This window comes from Equus asinus, chromosome 24 (genome assembly GCF_041296235.1).
Source record: "Equus asinus isolate D_3611 breed Donkey chromosome 24, EquAss-T2T_v2, whole genome shotgun sequence".
Lineage (NCBI taxonomy): Eukaryota > Metazoa > Chordata > Mammalia > Perissodactyla > Equidae > Equus > Equus asinus.
In genome coordinates this window covers 62625117-62644268 of record NC_091813.1, presented here as the reverse complement: position 1 = coordinate 62644268, position 19152 = coordinate 62625117, and the positions used below count along the sequence as shown (strand labels likewise).

The following is a 19152-nucleotide window of genomic DNA, read 5'->3' as shown; positions in this document are numbered from 1 at the left end:
ATATATGGTGATTCTACTTTTGCTAAATATATTAAGTATATAAATCTGTATGTGTATGTATATATCTAATATGTATATATTTTTAAATATATACTATATTTATATAAGGAATAATATGTATATAATTTAAAAAAAATCAGGAAGGCTATGCCCAAAATGTGGATAGTCAATTTCTTTGGAGAGAGAGCTTATTACTGACTTTTATTTACTTCTCTATACTTTTCTAAATTATCTGATTTGTTTTTTAAAAGAAAGGCCAAGTATCATTTTTATAAAACCAACAGCAACAACACAGAAACCAGCTCCCTCATTTCCTCTTGAGAAATTTGACTGTTTACAACTTTTATCTCACCAATTTAGAATATTCTTTGTTTTAAAAAAAAAAGTCAAAATCCAAAATAAGTCTGAGGAGTTTCTCAAAATTCCAATAAAAATATAAACAAACAAAAATACATAAAAAAATTGGTGTGATTTTCCTTAAACTTCTAAATCTCCTACAATCTGAGCTGCCAATATCTGCAGGGCACTCACTGTGTGTAAGAAACTGCTGGTCCCGTGTCCATAAATGTCAGAAACACGAATGTAATAAACAGAAAGTCTGACAGTACAGAAACTTTTTTAAAGTTTTAGTTGATATTAAGCCAAAAAAAAAAAAAACCAAAACAAAACAAAACATTAAACCACAATGATTTAGCACAAAAGTTCTTAACTAAAGAATGTCTGATACTTTTCTTTGAAAATGATGCCAACATGAAACATTGCTTCTCACTGTTTTCATATTTCCTCCAGGCAGGAAGAGAGAGATGTTAAAGTGCTAAGTCTTAGCCACTAAGGGCACCATCACAAGTTTGCTATCCCTGCCCTTTTTAGAATTGCCGTAAAAAAATGAGTCCTGTCTTAAATGACCACACAACTACAGTGTCTGTATTTTAACTGCCATTACATGTAGCATTTGCTTTAAATTCAACTGGACTTTGATCCAGCTCAAGTTACCTTCCTGGATACACAACGTAACCCAGTCAAGGAAGTGTTCAGTCAGCCTGTTCTATCACCATTGCCAGCAAAACCTTCTCCCTCTGACCAGTGAATTTAAAACCAATGGTTATGAACAGAAATTTAGTTAACTAACCTTTTATTTTAGGAAAAAATCACTTCCTAATAGTGGGTTTAATAGGACCTTTTAAAAAATTACTTAATTGAGCGCTTGAAATCCTCAACCAGAACCTAAAATATTTTCTGAGCTACTTTCATTCAAATGAGTTGTTAATATCATCATTTCCTCTGAAGAAACAATTGGTGAGATCTACTCCTCCTGAGCATGCCTTCACAAATCTGCTATTAATGTTTCAGATAGTTTAATGGAACAGACTGTCCCGGGCAGGCGATGGGAACTGCTTTTCCACAGCCTCCAACATCACAAATTGATTTTGACATGTTTCAGTGGGCTGGCATTTCAGCTAAGGGTTCCAGCCACTAGGGAGACGGGAAACCACTGAAGTGACCCCTTTCCGGGCAACTCAATCTAGCTTCAGGAAGCATAGCCAATCCATCCACTATGGCTATGGAGCTACTCAGAATTTTTTTGGAGGGGAAAAGGGGAGATGTTCTTTTTTTCCCATCCTATATGCAGAAAGAATAATGAAGACAGATACTCAATATGCCTAATACAATTTACTGAGTGCCCACAACTTTCAAAACATTGCAATATAGTGAAAATAATACAGGACGAAGAGAGAAGACCAGAATTCCAGCAGAGGCTCTGGTGCTGGCCAGCTGAGTGGCCTTGGGCAAGTCACTTAAGCCCTCCTGGCCTCAATTTCCTCGGCTTGGAAATGAAGGTAATAGAGCACGTGAGATTTCCAATCCTTAACCGCTCACAACTTTAGGATTCCATGACTCACTGTTCGCTAAGGAGTCTTGAGACTTTTGCAAGAGGGCAAGTAAATCACACTCATTACCCTCGGTTTACCCATGCCTGTAACCTCTATTCCAGAGAGGGAACTTTTAACATCTCCTACATACTGGAAGCTCCAGAATGTAAATTCAGCCTTCACTCCAATGCTTTGTAGGTACCTTTTGACATCTTAACAAATGCATAAAGGATGCCAAAAAATAAATTAGCAAGGGTACTGTCAGCCAGACATGAAGAGAAGAGCATAATCTGTGCCAAAAAATGTCCTCCCACATGCAAAGAAACTGGTAATTGGAAGTCAGAGGAATCCCCCACCTCCCGGAGCAGACTGTGCAGAGGCGGGGCGCCCCTGCCAATACCCAACCGTTCGCCAGAAGCAGAAGCAGCGTGGGGAGAGAAGAAAGCTCTTCCACCCCCACTATTCCGTGTATTTACAGGGATTCATTCCAGTTCTTGGCAGGGACCTGCTGGCAGAAGTAAGTATTCCCTTCTGCAGGAACGGAAGGGAATTTCGACATGACAGCTGTTTAACAGCAAAATCATACCAAGCCTTGATAAGGGTTCTTTCTTGCACACCAGTTCGGCATTTCCCTTGAAGCAGTCTCAGGCTTACAGACTCTAGGCTGGGTTTAGCCGAAGGGTGTTGGCTTCATCGATACAGAGCAGTCAAGAGCCAAATCTTCCAGGTTGGTATAAGGATTTTGAGAAATAGACAAATATTGACTTCAAATCCTAACAACTGACTTACGTTTACAGTTTGTATAATCACTAAATACAACCAGGGATGTGATTCATTGCTAGTTCACCTCAACAAAAAAGCAATGTACAAATAATGGGAAAGGAAACTCATTCGTTACTATAATTGAAGAGCGATATGCAATACTCAATCTGTAAGATCAAGAAAGGAAGAAAGTCCTTTCTCAGAAGGCGAGACAAGATTCCAAAAGATAAAATGTGGTTAGAGATTTTTCTAACGTAATTTATGAGAGCACATATTTGGCCAATGTAGAAACATGTTCCTTGGACCAACCAGAACAACATGGTTTCTTTGAAGAAATCACAGGTTAAAACGGTTAGTGATGTCACTAAATGATGTTTTGGTCATGGCCTTAGTGCTGAGAAAATGACATACCATGTTTCCCTGTTTTACATGACAGGGCTGAAAGATAATATTCCTGAAAAAAGGACTCTTGAGCCTATAGCTTTAAGCTGCAAACTAGTCTAAAAATGCTTAGGTAGAAACGACAAGAACACTGGCACCTTTTGCAGCTGAGGCCATGTGATCCTGAGACAGTCTCTCCCACTGAACGTGATCTTTGATCAGGCTCTTTACATAAAGCTGTTATTGACACTGGAGGCTTGAAATTGATGTAAAACATCTGCCCCCTGCACGTCTGCCTCTGATGTTTGAGCCGGTCATTTCTGGCCTGCAGGCGATGATGTGACTCCATTTGTTGAAAAATTACTTCGTCTCTATTGCCGTAACACTAGGTACAAACCTTTTCAAATAGTTCTCTATTGTAAGAATTGATTTACTTTTTCTTCTGGTGTTTCTCCTTTGTGAGATCAAGTTCCTTGAAGTCAGAGACAAGAAAAGGAGGCAGCATGCTATAACACCAGACCCCTCGGTGTTCCTCCCTCTACTACCCAATACAGATTACCTTACTAAGTTAGGACCTTTAACTTGATCCCAGCTTTAGGATTCTCTTTTACATACTCTATCCATTGATCTCCTGGTTCTATCCAATAGAAATGTCTGCATGGTTTCTTCATTCTGGTTAATTCTATCAGCTTATTCTGATTCAATGTTGTTCTGACAGTTTGTAAGTCTATCCTGCTTGACTCAATCTCATGAATCCTAGCTTTATTCAACTATAAATAGTTATTATTACATGCCTACTACATGTCAAGAAGTGAGCTAGTCACCATAGAAACCAAAATGAATGAAAACCAAATGAATGCAATGTCAAAAATTCACAATTTATTGGGGGACACAATCAAGAAGCATAAGTTATGCATGGTAAGTGCGAGAAGATGCATATGCACAGAGCATCAGTGTAGTAAGAGGAGAAGCACATAGTGGAGCAACAATCTCAGTGAAGGGTGGCCAATTGTTGCTTCTAAGATGAACAGATGATGGAGCTTTGTCTTAAAAATGAAATATAGGTCAACAAAAAGAAGAAAAACAAGAAAGAGGGGAAAGTTGGCACAAAGGCACGGAAGCATGAGGGGGCCTGGCATGTTGGGATATGATTGCTAATGCATGTCGGGATGCTATCCATCGTGAGACTGAAAAGCAGTCTCAGGCAGGTCACAGAGGACCATCTACAACACACCTGAGAGGCTTGCCTTTATTACAAAGGCAATTGGAGACACTAGGAATTTCTCTGCCTGGGGAACAAGACAATGGACTAAGGGACTGAAGCAAGACAGTGGACAGGCTGAAGGTGAAACGAGGCAGAAAGGCTGGTTAAGAGGCTTTGTAATAATCTGGGCAAGAAGGATCAAAGCTGGCGCTGAAGCCACTGCATTTGAAATGGATGAGGATGGGCCACATTGACTTTAAGTGGGAGGCAGGATTAACAAATATAGGGACTTTTTGGATGGGAAGAGGAAAATGCTGCGGGAAGGAGTAAGAGATGGCCCTTGGGAGTCGGCTTAAAGCACGTTTTTAGACAATAACAGCATCTACCACTTAGTAAGCAGACCAGGAGTTGCTTTCTAAGTGATCTACTTGCCTTACCTAATTCAACCCTCACAATAACTCTGGAAAATCAGTATCCATTTGACAGACGAGGAAAACAAGGCAACAAAAGGAGAAATAGTCTACACAAGGTCACTTAGTTATCAAGTGGAAAAGGAAGCTTCTGACTCAGAGCCTACAGCATTCCCTGGGATAAAGAATCCTGCAGGAAGTCTAAAAGGAGCAGGAAGTAAGATGAGTTCAGTTGTATTCGTGCTGGGTTTCTATTTCTGGAGCATGTGAAATACATAAGAGGAGACTACTAGTGGGGCTAGAAAACATGATTCTGGAACTAACAGGGACGTTCTAAGCTAGAAATGCATATTCAGGGCTCTTCAAATATACGAGCTAGTTGGGACCTGGTGTGGAAGGCATTACAGAGGTTGAGAGGGAGAGAGAGGTGCCTTTAATCTCTGCCCAGACCTTGAAGCCTGAAGTCTCCTGTATCCAACCCCAGATCATCCTCTACTTTGAGTGAGCACATTGCATAATTCTGTCAACGACTGGGGCATGGGGGAGAGAGAGATCTGAGAAGGTGGTGACATTAATGTTTTCAGTGAAGAAACCCGAGAGGTTATGGCGAGTCCTTGCACTTTTGGTCCAGAAGAAAACAAAAATCCACTACATATAACAGACCAGCACAATTACTGTAACTGATTAGTTCTTTAAGTATCTTTTCCTTTTCCTCTTTCCATATTTATTACTCATCTACCATGTGCAGGAGCTGTGGCTCAGAGAAAGACACAGCGCTGCCCTCTAGGGGCTGGCAGCCTGGTGGGGAAGGGGCGCAGACAAACCCGTTATGACATCCCAAAACGGGAAATGCCGATGACCGCTGTGGACAGTAGTTCTGAACTGGGGTCAACTTTGGCCCCACTGGAGGAGAGGCAATGTCTGGAGACATTTCTTATTGCTACAACTTGGGGTGGGGCATTACTGGCATCTAGTAAGTAGAGGCTAAAGATATGGCAAAACATCCTACAATACATAGGATGATCCCCGACAACAAAGAATTATCTGGTCCTAATCGTCAATAGTGTGGAGGTTGAGAAGTCCTGCTGTAAGAAGAAGAGGGACAGAGGCCAGGGCAGAGGAGAGCAAACCCTCGAGCCTGCCTCGGAGGATGACGGCAACCTCACCAACACTGGAGCTGACTCCAGAAGAAGGCATTCACCAGGCAATGAGCCATTATCTAATCCTAGTGGACATCTGCTCCTCGATGGGCAGTATGTATTTTCACAGTCCCAATCAATTATTTATTATTTATTAAGCCCCTATTAGATGCAATGCACTCCCCCCATCTATGGGGGAGAAATATTCATGAGAAAGACAGGCTTTGCACATTTAAGTGCATAAAGAACACTAACTCTTGTCAAGCTTTTCCACATGCTCCATCATTTAAAACTCAGAGCAATCCTATGAAGTAGGTAGCACTAGTCTTGCTTTGTAAATGCAGAAATGGCTCACTGAGATGAAATGATGTACTTCAGACCACAGAGAAAGTGGGAGAGCTGCTCTGAACGCAAGTCGCTCTCATGCGCCTCCTGCCCCTGCATGACAGCGCCCTGCATAATGCGTGCCACACGCACACGACATAGTAAAAGACACCAGCCATTTCACCAAAATGTGACACATTCAAATTCGCTCTATAGCTACAGTTAAAAACTGCAGAATGCTTCTTGGTTAAAACCAGACGACTGAGAGGTATAATGAGACCTCATTTCTCCAGGATCCAAACGACTGAGATAGAATATACAAAACTGTATGATTTATAATCGTGTCTATCAGGCTCTGAGATAGTGTAATCAAAAAAGATTAAATTATAGTTAAAAATAGTTTGGGATCTGTTGCACATTTCATTTTTTATACTTTTTTGAAAATTGATAGAGCATTTATAGTAATTCTTCATTAACCAGAACATCCAAGAAACTAGAAAGCTTATTTCTGACAATTCTTGACAAGTGCTTAATGCACCTGGAAGCAGAATAATTTTTACTAGTAACCCTTAAGTGACAGTATGAGCAATTTTTACACGGCTAAACCTTCAGTAAAGCATATTAACAAAGAACTGGGTGGAGCCTCTATAGCTGTATTATAACAATGGAAGCCCACGTAATGAAATGAGCCCATGGAACTTTGAATGTATACCTCTTACTCAGGACAACTGACCTGGAAATTTTACGGACAAATTTTGAAATTTCTGAGAAAATCTGAAATTCAGCAAATCATCAGAATCAACTGATGGTGTTAAAATCTGACTGTGATCTTCTGTATCCAAACTAATGATTTCTCAAAATTCTCAAAAATATCACTACTTTCTCCCCATCATATTCAAAAATTTGGGGTGGACGGTCCTCGGATCCAATATTAACACTACGTATGAGTTTCAAGTTTGTAACACCTTTTTTCGCTCAAATTTTTTTCTTTTAGGGGCTGGCTCGGCGGCACAGTGGTTAAGTGCGCATGTTCCACTTTGGCGGCCCGGGGTTCGCTGGTTCAGATCCCAGGTGCGGACATGGCACCACTTGGTAAGCCATGCTGTGGCAGGCGTCCCACATATAAAGTAGAGGAAGACGGGCACGGATGTTAGCTCAGGGCCAGTCTTCCTCAGCAAAAAGAGGACTGACAGCAGTTAGCTCAGGGCTAATCTTCCTCAAAAAAAATTTTTTTTTCTCCTAATATGATGATAGAGTTGTGAGTTGAAGGAGGTAACATAGTGTCCAAAGAGCAGAGCTCTGGTGACATGCTCCTTACTTGGTCAGCAACCAAGGACAAGTTCCTTCACTTTTCTAGAACATTCTTCCATGGAGAATTGTCACCTCACACAGTGCAGCAAGAATCAAACGAGAATGCAGGAATAAACTACCTAGCAGAGTACACAGAGTGCCCACTAACGAATGTTAGGCATTGCCTTCACAGAAGGAGGAAATTCAAATTCTAAAGTAAGATTTACCTCACACAGCCCTTTATATTTGAAAAGGCCACCTTTCCCAGTGACCACTGTGAGTTGGCTTGGTGAACTACAGTTTCTGGTCCTAGCTTCCTTAATACTTTTCTGCAGGCTCACGCCTTGTTCCTCCCTAATTGTACAAACACTGGAATAGTCACTCTCTTTGTCATTATTCGCAGCATTTGCCTTCATGCCCTTCTAAAAATCTACACTTGGCATTCTGGACAGTGCGCTACGGTGGGACATCCCCTGGGCTGAGAATCAGGAGACTTCCCCCCACCTCAACCCAATCTGATTTCTGCTTCCACTAATATTTTGCTGTCTTACTGAGTATCAATTCTAAATCTTCGTTTCCTTATATGCAAAATCAGAGGATATATTAGGTCTTCCACAGTCTATCCAGATCCAACAATCTATAGTTATAATCTAAAACTACATCTTAAGGTTCTACTTGTTGAGAGGCAAAGAAAATATCATTGACTTATCTGATTATCTAAAGATAAAGAAGCTGAAATGTAGTAGTACATTCTTATTATTTTATTTTATATAAAATACATTTTATCTTATATTTATATTCAATATATCTTTATTAGATGAACGATGAAGAATTTTTTAAAAAAAATAAATTTGCTTTTCTTCTCCATAAGCATAATGATTAGTGTTAAAATAATTGCCCTTTAGTGATGTGCTGAATGCCTTGAATTAAATGGTTTCATAAGCACACAGACCTGCAGTGGTTGATGTAAGTCACATAAACAGCAATAATTATACTTTCTATAAGGATATTCAAATGCTTGCTTTCTTCAGTTCTAGTAATTTTAGTGTTTATAATTGAGTGACACATGTGTTTTATAAGTACTGAAATTATTTTAAAAATCAGGGGCTTGCCAGGTGGCAGAGTGGTTAAGTTTGTGTGCTCTGCTTTGGCAGCCCGGGGTTCGCGGGTTCAGATCCCAGGTGTGGATCTACACATCGCCCATCAAGCCATGCTGTGGCAGCATCCCACAGACAAAATAGAGGAAGATTGGTGCAGACTTAGCTCAGGGCCACTCTTCCTCACACACACACAAATCAAATATATACCTACAAATATAAAAATTAATAGTCATTGTTTTTCTGGTGACAAGATTGAGGAAGCATGATTATCTAATTATGTGACTCACTGAAAGAATCAATCACCTTATCAGAAATAGGAAAAAACAGGGCTATATGGATTTAGATTATGAAATACCATACATGAATGAAAACATACCAGAGCAAGAAAGCACATACAGTATCAAGAGAAACATTTTTTATCTAAGCAATGAGTTGTCACACCGTCAGGATAGGTCCCATTTTCTCTAAGGACAGATATGATACCTCCCTTGATAATTCATCCTGGGGGCTATCAACTTAGTTAGGAAGCATCTACCTAGCTAGTTTCCTAATGCTGTAATTTAAGCACATTTCCCTTCTAATTGGCTTTTCCCTAAAGAGGGAGATATCTGATTCTTACATTTGCAAGCTATTAATATAAGCCTCCTCTTCTCCAGAATAATCCTAGTTCCTTTCACATTTTCCAACTTCTTAATCAAGCCTTATTGCTCACTTAAGCTTCAATTCCTTCACTTCCCTCTTTATTTGTAGAGAACTGAAGTAGACGTGATAATCTCCAAGGGTCTCCACCAAGGATATTGAAGGGTATCTTCCGAGGATAATGAAGTTTCTGAATTTTAACACTTGACTCTCCTCTTTCCGGAGTGGTACCTGCCATTCTCCCTTCCACTCCAGCGCTACTCATTATGAAAACTTCCACCTGGGAAAGGAGAATTATTTTGAGAAACAAAAACTGTAAATTTCCAATTCTCTAAAACATTGAAATACCTACCCCTCAAATATTTTATGCTTTCTTACCTTCACGGTGACAAATGCAATTTAAAAAATTTCCAAAGAGAAAAACTCCCCAAAATTGACAAGGCTCCAAACCACTCTAGTCAGAAACTTTAAACCTAAATATTCCCAAGTCCAGTTGCCAAAGAGCCTCACATGCATCTGTTCCAGGGAAACATTCTCTAGGTATTATGGGAGTTCTTGCAAAGGACTTGAATGTTGTTATGTTATTTTTATTATAAACACAAGAGGGTTGGGAGACAGTTACAGACAGATGACCCCTCACTCTTTCTTTCTGAGCATTTTAGTATCTTGCATCACCGCTTTTATACAAGAAAGATATATGTCACAAAATGATGGAGCTAGAAAAAATCTTATAGGTCAATCTTCTTAGAATTGGTAATTAAAGAAAAGGCCCCATTCTACCCACTCGCTCGAATAGCATTAAAGGATTACCGATGAATGAGCTGTGTTGGGCGACTGCCTCTACAACGGAAAGGCTTCCATTCAGACAGAGGTTCTCCTTGAGGGAGTGCCTGGGAGTCCCGCAGTGTCATCTATAAAAGGACCTGGCTTTCAAATAAATGCTGCTGACGAAGAACAAGGAATACTGCCTATTGAGCGGTTTTAAAATAACAGCATTGTAATGCAAAACGAATTTGTTTTATTAGAAAATGTTTCAAGGTCGTCTCTATTGAGATTACATTTTTACTAGTTTCTTTTTCTTTTTTGGTGAAAAACATATTTCAGTGCTAATCATCTGGAGTAGCTTTTGAAGACTCTTGGTTTCCATTCTGAACTAGAAGGTTGACCTTTGGAAGGGGCAGAGATTGGGGGCAACGTTGTGTCCATGTGGGCGTGTGTTGGGGGGGGTGGGCATTGACACCTAAGATGAGGAGGTTAGAAGGTTTCTCTAAACACTTCCCAGATGCTGTCCACTGCTCTGAAAACACCATCGGTTCCCACGTGCCAGTCTTTACTGCTGACAATAACACGGTTTCCTTTGGAAACTCTAAAAGTAAAGTCTAAAAGGTGCCCTGTTAGGGCAACCCTAGCTTGCTCTAACAGACACAACCTCAGTCCAGAGCAGCTTTCAGCTCTGCCCCAAGCAAACTCAGCTGCTAGCCTTTCAGCAGAGAAGATGTCAGAACACTCCAGTGCTGTGACATGGGTATCGCTTACCCTTCCTCTGAGCGCCAGTTGAAGAGGACAGATCCCTGTGCGAGCTCCTGTTTCACTTTTGTAGAGAACATTTACCTCTCACGGACAGGGCTGGGGTCACCTCAGAGAACAGAAAGCAAGAAGCTCCTCAATTCTTCAGATATTTTTCCCAATGACTATATGTAGTCGTATAAACCCAGATACATACACACAAGGGAAATAATAAAGAATAGAGGAAAATTCTAGAAAATCCATGTTTAAGAACCTTCCCCTCACAAATATATAAACAATTTCCCCTAGAATAGCAATATGATTTCAGACAAAGGGGATTTTCTTCCTCCACTGAAGGATAATTTTCTCAGCTGTCCACTTTGCATTTCAAAGCATGGCCAGAGGGCAAAAGGGTGCCCCTATAAACTCAACTGAAAACTCTTCTTGTAGTTTATTTATAATAATGTGAAATTACATAGCAGTATGAGTTGGTTGATGCTCAGACTCTCAGATAAGCTTTTCAAAATGGAAAATGGCATGAAAGATGCCTGGTTACAAGGTTATAAGCCACATTTTATTCCAAGCAGAACATGATATAATTACAAAATTACAGAACTGCAAAGAAATTAATTTTTTCTTTAGACAATGAGCTTCTAATTAAGGGCATTTTCCTTTGAGGATCTGGGTGAGAGGAAAGAACTGGAGGAATGGGGAACAACCTTGTCAAACAGCCTCCTCCACAAAATGATCTATAAACTTATTTTTACAGTGGGTGTTTTTCCAGGGTAGCGACCTATCTTTATTGTGCATTGAAAGTATTTACTGGAGGAACTTTGATCTGGCAAAATAAGCCAACTGTTCTACCTAATAAGGTTAACAAAAGAAATGGCCTGACAAGTCCCGGACGATAAACTGTTTAGAATCTAAAGGAACTCTGTCAGATCTCTGGAAGAATAAACAGATTATAAAAATGACCATAAAAAGCCATCTTCTGGGTGCCAACCAGTCCCCCAGGCCCTGAGGTCATCCCTCACTGCTGCTCACTCACCTCCAGGGTCCAGGGTCCCAGGAGGGAGCCCCCTCAGACCTTGCAGGTGCTCCATTCGCTAAGGAAATGAAAGTTTTATTATGTGATCTCCGTAACTGATAATGCCCCAAAAGTGCATGCAGGCAGCATAATGTTAGCAAAGCAAATCCCCTTTCTAGAGAAAGACTGCTTTTTCTCACTGCTTTCTTTCATATTTATATCCAACAGATTGTATTCAACATGACTGAATGGTTTCTCTACCACTGGATGGATAAGATGCTGAGACAGAGACAAATCCTTTTGCAGAAAAGATAATAAATAAATGTACTCCAGATGTAAACTTTTGTAATATTAAAAGAAAAGCAAAAATAATCCCAAACTGTCTGACATTCTTAAGCATCTAAAAAGAAGAAGAGAAACAGTTCTGTCAGAAAACTTGAGAGGAGTTATCTGCCCATTGACAAGCGAATTTCAGTAGGGTTTGATCATCACTTCAGATGTGAAGCTTTAGAGAAAATGCCACAATATCCAATGATCTATCTGGGAAACATGCTTTTCTTTCCTGATTCAAGGAAATTGCAAAGGAAATTTGTAAATGTCATGAGAATGAATATTTCCTTTTTTATTAATTAAAAACTTTAATTTAAAAACACAGGTAACCAATATCATGCAGCCTTTAGAAAGATATATTTACCAAAGCTTCAGTAATATGACAAACATTTATAATAAACTAAAAACAAACCACATTCATAAAGGTAAATTTATTTTATATAAAACACTGATAAATACAACTTATAATGTTGAGAAAGTACTTGAGAAACATTTCTTCTTTTTTCGTATTATTTGAATAAATTATTCCTATAGACTTCTTTGGTTCCATTGCCCTGAAAGTTTTAATACCTGTCAGAATTATTCAGAAAGTTTAAAAAAGTGAAAAATAATCCTTTGTACTCATAATTAAGACAGAATTCACCACTTTTTGATATTCATTTTTATCTCCATGCCAACCAAATGTGATTTACTAAAACACTAAACATTAAAAGAAAACTGAAGACATTTCTTGGGGTTTGAGCATGACAGCTCATAATTTATTGATCAGTATTTTCAGAGAGATGCAGAAAACAGTATCTAGATACATGGCAGAGTTATGGGCTATGGGAATCATATTATTTGCCACGGCCAGGCATTCAAGTGTTCAGTTTTCAAGTTTATTAAGAGGGCCTCACGGATGTTTCAAAACATTAAAATGAGGAAGGCCAAGAAAAGGACTGGATTGTCTCTTGTCACTGAATACTCCCCATCTGGCTACATTTTAGAATGCCAGCATGCCCAGGCTTGCTGCCTCATGGGGTTTCATTCTCTTCAGCATGGCATTGCTCACTTCTTAGCAATCACAAAGAAGAAAATTTCTAAGTCTAGGATGGCTCTTCCTCTGAACTAGCTAGTTCCCTTGGCTTGATAAGACCCGCCCCTCCATCAAGGTGACACCCCACCCGACGTCACAGGGATCTAATGACCCCCTCAGAGCAGCTGCCCCAACTCAATTTAATTCAACAATTCAGTCCTCAGAGAGGACTCATAAACACAACACAGCACTAAGTCTGGCCTTAAGGAGCTCATGCAATTCTCCAGGTGAGAGAGTTCGCTCCCCGTCTAGAGTCGCTAGGGAGCCAGAGCAGGTGCCCTGATTAGCCTGGCCACAGACAGTAACTTAACAGTAGCAGAAATTTTCCTGCTCAGGGCAGCCACCTTGCCCCTGCCCCAAGAGGACGGAGGGAGCAGTTTCCTGGGGGCAGGGAGGGGATACTTGTGGGGCTGCAGCCTTTCTTCAGATGCCTGTCCACTGGTCTCCAAAAGGCAAGCGCTCAACTCCACACCAACAAAGCTGAAGTAGGCTCTACTTTTGGTAACATTACTAGGGGTAACACCACTAACGGAAAAAACTAATTCTACTTCCACTTTCCATTCAACTCTTTGTGTTGTCCTGAGGGAGACGTGAGGTCCATTCTTTCTACTTGTACCCTTGAGTCTGGAAGGTAGACAAGTCACTCTCCGTGCATCAGGCTTAATTGCTGGCATGAGCAAAGCACCTCGAAAGCCCTGGAAGATGCAGCCAACTCTCCCAGAAGAGGCAGGAAGACTCCAGAGAAGAGGTGCATTCAAGGTAGATCTGGAAGAATGAAAAGTGCTCCCCCCCAGCAAGGATTTCCCATCCAGCAGGGATAACAGCTGTTTCACACAGAATATGTGCAAAGCAAGGGCATCCTGGTAAGACTGAAGGGAGAGAAGGGACCAGCACTGTGCAGTGTCCCTTCATGTCACACACTGTGCCAGATCCTTTACTCACATGTAAAGGATGTGAGTAACCCCCCAAAACCTTCTCAGGATGTCATGTCCCATGCTACAGGTGAGTGAACTGGGGCTCAGCAAGGGTAAGTAATTTGACCAAGTCACATAGGTCTTAGCTGGGAAAGCTCAAATTCTCCAGTGTTTTTCAAATGATCCCTGGCAATGGGACTCTTTTTTTCAAACAAAATCTCACTTAAATCATAAATAGCCAGACAATCAAAAGTCAACTACATATTTTTAAAAATATCTTTGAAGGAGAGCCACCAGAGCTGGGCGACCAGATGGCAGCGGGTTCTGCAATGAATGGAGAGGGAGCACAGATCAGGATGGGATCCCATTCAGAGAAGCTCTAGGCAGGCAGGTTAAGCAGCCTCTCAAAGCTTAACCTTTAGTTAGCAATTCCCCAAATCCTATTAGATAAACTACAGAACTAAAGGATGAAAACCAAACAAACCTTTCTGGTCCCTATGCTTAAATTTTAAAGTGACGCTCTGACTCTTTACACAAACTGCTTTTTATATGCACACTTCAACAGAAAAAAAAAAAAAAATGGCTGCCTCCCCTCATCCAGGGATAATACGCTATAATACTTGTCGGGTGCAGCACAAGGCAGCTTTGGGACTGTCACTCAACATGCTGCGGCTGCCACAAAAAGAAGAATGACGTTCTAAGGGCACTGTCATTGGAGGAAAGTTTCCCCAGCACTGGAACCCAGGACTGGTAGTTATTTTTCACTCAATTTCTGCACCAGACATAGTTATCCAAGGGGAGGGCAACTTCCACAAATACTTCCAGGAGAGTACTTATTTTACACTTTCCAATCATAACTTAAGAAAGAACTATGGGGCCTGGCCCAGTGGCGTAGTGGTTAAATTTGCGAGCTCCACTTCCGCAGCCCAGGGTTTGCAAGTTTGGATCTCAGGTGTGGACCAACATATCACTCGTCAAGCCATGCTGTGATGGCATCCCACATACAAAACAGAGGAAGATTGCCACAGATGTTAGCTCAGGGACAATCTTCCTCAACAAAAAGATCAAAAAGAAAGTACTATGGACATAATAAGCACCATTAAGTGCTTTGCCAACATCATTTTATAAATAAGGTTACTCTTGAATCTTAAATAATCTTTTAATATGATGAAAAATATAAAAAATAAAAAGACTATATTAGAAGATTAGAGAAAATGTAAAGTAAATGTGGTTAATCACTTCTAATTTGATGATGTTCACACGAGGATGATTTTCGATTTTTGCACATTAGTTTCATGTACTACTGACGGCTCTTCACTGCCTTTCCTTGCAGGAAAATAAGAACAAGGATGTGATGCTCCCTCTGGGCCCACCATCACATACAGAATGGGCTAAGCTAAGCTCCCAAACGGAGACACTAAAGGCAGCCTCCAATAACAGGTATCTCTTCTCTTCCATTTTAATGAGCTAAAATGCATTTGTAATAAGAGCCAGGGTAATCCTCCGAGTCTTCTGCTAGCTGCTCAAGCAATTCTCTTTTAAATTATACACTTTCCTTATCATGTCCTGGAAAAGAAAATAACCTAAACCTCTATTTGTGGCTTTAAAAACATCTATCGCGAAGATAATATATGACCTACTAATGCTTTAAAATAAAGTTAGGAAATACATAAGTCCTGGGGCCATATGTGCAGCTTCGTGACTACAGCTAATGATACTGTACTGTATATTTGAAAATTGCTAAGAGAGGAGATCTTAAAAGTTCTCATCACCCTAAAGAAAATTCGTAACTATGTGTGGTGATGGATGTTAGCCAGACTTATTGTGGTAATCGCTTCACAATATATACATAAATCATTATGTTTTACACTTGAAATTAATATAACGTTACATGTTAATTACATCTCAATTAAATAAAGCATATGCAAATGCTTTAAAAAGTATGAAGATCTATTAAATTAGAAGGCAGCAGAGGAATTGATAGTAGGAACAGATAATAATCAGCATGATAACGAAACTGACCTTCGGATACGTTATTTTATCATTATTGTGGAGGTATGACTCGTGTGTCTATTCTGTTCTAATTCAGTAGCAATAGCTATATGAAATTCAGAAAAAGATTTTCAGTAATTTCTAACCCCATTTCACCCAAAAATTTGAAGGCTACCCTACATCAAATTGCACTGGTAGATGAGGTTGGAGAAAGAAACTGAACCAGAATCTTCAGAAAGGGCTAAAGGAGCACATGAGGGGCATGAGCAAGCAAAGCTTTACTGTTAACCTCATGCCCCTTTATCAATAACGTCCCCCAGCTTCTCTCCTGCCTCCAGGGCTGCTCCTTCTTCATATGCTTCTCTAACTACCCTTCGATGTGCAAATCTCCAAAGCAGGCTCCCAAATCACCTTCTTTGCTCAGTCTCTATTCTCTCCAAGGCTTTATTACCAACTACACACTGATGACTCTCAAATTTGTGTCTCCAGTTCAAATTTCTCATCTGAGCTCCAGATGCATCTGTCCAACTGTCTACCTGCTCTTTGCCCTGGCAGATCTCACAGGCATCTCAAATGTAACGTGTCCAAAGCTGAATTCACGAACTGAACATAGGAAAAGCCTTCCTCATCTGTGCAAACGCTACCACCATCTATCTACCCGCTCATGCTAAAATCTTGGACCACAATTCCCCACATGCTATCAGTTACTGACGTCTGCTGACGCTGCCTTCAAAACCCCTTTACTCTGCCACTTGTCTCCAACCTCACTGCTGCCACCCACTCTCAGGCCCTGTTATCTCTTCCTTCATGCATTCTTGCCTCCTCCAACCCCTTCATCACAAAACTGCCAGAGTGGTGTCTAACTGTAAATCGGATCTTGTCACTCCTCGTTTTTTCAGAGCCTGCTCCTTGGATCACGTGTCCAACCCTTACTATTTCTCTCCGGGCACTGCATGATGGCCTTGCCCAGCCCATAACCTCTCCTTCCACCCTCTCTCACCTGCTCACTGTCATCCAACAATAGTCCTTTCTTTCTGTTCTTCGAAGACACCAAACTCCTTCCTTTCTCAACCCACCTGCATGGGTTTTTCTCTCTGGAATGGACCTTCTCTGGACAAGCTCCTCTGGTCTCTGGTCCCGTCTTATAAGACATTTCCCGGAGATGCATTCACTAACCCTCTGACTCATGACCCTCTCTCCTAGCAACCTGCATGTCTTCGTGGCACTAATCACACATTATTTATGATGTCACTTTTTTGCCCCCACTATGAGAGGATAGGCTCCCTGTCCACCCTGTGCACAGCTTTCCTCAGCATCACACACATCCCCAGTGCAGTGCCTAGAACACAGCAGGTGCTCTGTGACTGTCTGTTGACCAAATGAATGCTGATACTTAAGGAGGTTTCTGGACACGCTCCAAGTCATTGACCTGACAGCCCTGGTCCTTATTAGGTGGCTAATTTCAGCCCCAATTTCACAGCTTTTCTTTCCTTAACACATGGGTTTCACCCCCACTACTCAGGGGCCAAGGTTAGGAGGAGAAATCTCGTATTTGACCTAGTATTTAGTAAGTGGACTTTAGAAAAAGTGAACTACCTCTCCCAACCTCAGGTTTCTCACTGTCGTCTGAAAATGTCTCCTCAGGCTCTTCCACTGTGCATCTGGGAATGCACACTGTTTTTAATCCACAAGAAAATTTTGTTCACACCCAAAGTAAAACATCTCTCATTGACTTTGGAATTCTCTAGGCTAGCCTTGCTTCAAGGTCTTTATCAATGTCACTTTCACTTGATCGCGTGATTTCTGAGAGCCCTGAATTGGAGTTCAGCCCATCTGGTCATGATGCAGACACCCAGGCCTCCACTCACTGCCTATGTCCATCTGAGACTAGCAACGACCTTGAGGGGGGCCCAGCAAAGCCCTGACTGTAGGCTAGGATCCCCTCTGTTACTCAGAATAAAGTCCAAAGTTCCTTGTGGCCCAAGGCCTTTCTGAGCTCCTGCTTTGTTTTAATCACACTGGCCCTTTGCTATTCAAACATTGCAAGCCAGCTCCCACTTCACATGCCCCCTCCTTACAGTCTTTGCACTTCTGTCCCCCTGCCTGGCACTCTCCTTCCTGAGACATCCTAAGGATTCCTTCCCTCATTCATTTGGGTCTCTGCTCAAATGAAACTCTGCTAATCAAAGGGGCTTTCCAAGACTGTGCTATCTACTGCCCATCCCAGTGCTCTCTGTCCCCTAGTTCTGTTTCATTTTTCTTCTTATTATTTGTCACAACAAATTATACGTGTAATGTCTGTCTCTCCAACTGGAATGTAGGAGTCACAACGAGAGGAACTTTGTTTTGTTTCCTGTTATATATACAGTGCCTAAAATAGCCCATAGTAGGTCCCCGGAAAATATTTATTAAAGGAATGAATGAGGGATGTCCTGCTAGACATCAAGAAGGCAGCAAGACTGAGAATCCGCCAGTCTAAAGCTGCAGAAGTATGTGACGGTCAGGGAGGAGTGGCGCCCATGAGGACTTGGAGGAGGAGCTTAGGCGGCTGGATCCCAAGGCAGGAGAGACAAGAGGCAGTCCCCCCATTTCCAGCCCTGCCCCATTCAGGAGGCTGCAGAAGGGAGGGCTGGGTTCATGGGGCGGCAGGCGGGGCTGAGTCCCGGGGGCCTGCCAGTCAGCTGGTCTCCTGCCAAAAGAACAATGAGCCTCTGGCTTTGGGGAGGAGAACAGGGCGTCCGCAAGGTAAGAGCTGCAGAACCAGGAGTCAGGACGTGGGTGGCCTTGTTACCTGGAGATGGACGGCATGTGCTACCTTTTCCACCTTTGTCTTCTTTTTGTAATCTGTCTTTTAAAAATCACTTAACCAAATTCCGAATTCAAGGCTTCTGTGAATTAATCCACAATTTCGCTCACTACCACCCATTTCCCCAAATTTAGACTCAAGGTGACCTATGTACCATCTTATTTCAAAACTCTCACACTCACTCTGACTATGTACAGTCTTATCCCACCGCCCTCTAGACTGTGGGTTCTTGAAGGAGAGCCTCTGACTTCCCAGCACTGACCACAGGGGCTGCCACTCAGCACGCTCTCCAGAAACGTCTTGTGGCTCCATCAGTATATTGTGAACTAGATCTCCCAGAAGACGCTGAGCTAAATATTCCGTAACAAACATCACTAATGGT

The 19152-nt window shown here is 41.4% G+C and overlaps 1 protein-coding gene across 3 annotated transcripts in view; it reads right to left on the bottom strand.

The window, feature by feature from the left end:
• The window catches only part of TMEM200A (transmembrane protein 200A), a 75548-nt gene that overhangs the window by 44293 nt on the left and 12103 nt on the right, over nt 1–19152 (bottom strand). The gene's annotated exons all lie outside the window — the stretch shown is intronic.